Source organism: Pundamilia nyererei, unplaced genomic scaffold (genome assembly GCF_000239375.1).
Source record: "Pundamilia nyererei isolate P.nyererei 1_Seehausen unplaced genomic scaffold, PunNye1.0 scaffold00089, whole genome shotgun sequence".
Lineage (NCBI taxonomy): Eukaryota > Metazoa > Chordata > Actinopteri > Cichliformes > Cichlidae > Pundamilia > Pundamilia nyererei.
This window is the reverse complement of record NW_005187490.1, coordinates 1,417,942-1,419,074: the sequence shown is the minus strand read 5'-3', so window position 1 is coordinate 1,419,074 and position 1,133 is coordinate 1,417,942.

Sequence of the window (1,133 nt, the reverse complement as noted above, 5' to 3'; positions counted from 1 at the left end):
ACAGAACCCCAGATGTGATGGGCATTAGAGCAGGATCCCCCGGAGTCTGGACACTGGTGGTGGAGATAAAGACGGAGGCTTGAATGGAGCCTGAGTAATGATAGGCGGTGATGGGGAGTGGGTGGGTTGCACGAAGGCGTCTGCAAAGGAGAATGACAGATGCGAACTAAGACTAAGTGCTTCGTGTGACCTGAGACACGAACCTGAGAAGATGATTGGACAGGACCAGTGATGTCATAAGCAGGTTGACAGCGTGAACAAGTGGAAGTGACGTGAAGAACAGACTGGGAGCAGACAGACATCATAGATCTACCTCACTGAACTTATGTATAAGCTTCATAACAGTTTCAGTCCACCTTCAATGCTCCTGACTTTGCTTCCCTGGCCTCTCCTATGCTAAAAAAATTAATTCATTAAAAATATATATATTAACACTACTACTACTACTAATAATAATAATAATAATAATAAATAACAATAACAGCAGTTACTGTTAAGCTTTGCCTGGCAGTGTGCAATATATCAAATATGCCTGGAAAAAATATATACTGTATATTTCATGTATAATATATATCTTGACTCTGTATGACGTTGCTGAGAGCAGATATTCCCAATATGATCATCTTAGACCTGCAGCTGTATCAATGAGCTTGGAGCTCCATCCACTTACTGTTTAAATCGTTTGTGAAGGCAGCATCCACAAACTCGGCTTAAAGCCAAAGGATTGTATTTTGAACTCTGAGACTTCCACAGAGTCCAGCATTAACAATTTGGAATTGGAAATGAGCAAAGTGCATCACAATTCAGTTTTAATTTATTCTAAGCAAAGCTTTAATAAAATTTAATCCACATCTGAAAAACTGAACAGTGAAAGTTTTGTTCAGAACGAAGATTAATTCTTTTATGGTGTAAATACTTTTCATAGAATTTTGATATTTAATAAATATCACACGTGTCTACAATGACAACATTGCATAGGCTCAATATGATTTACTGAATGCAGTTATTTTGAATATTATTTGGATATTTGAATATTTTATGAGATGTAACAATAAGGAACACTTCCTCCAAACTATATAAAAGCATGTATCGCATTTTTATTTTTAGTAGGTGGGATTTCTTTGGTATACATA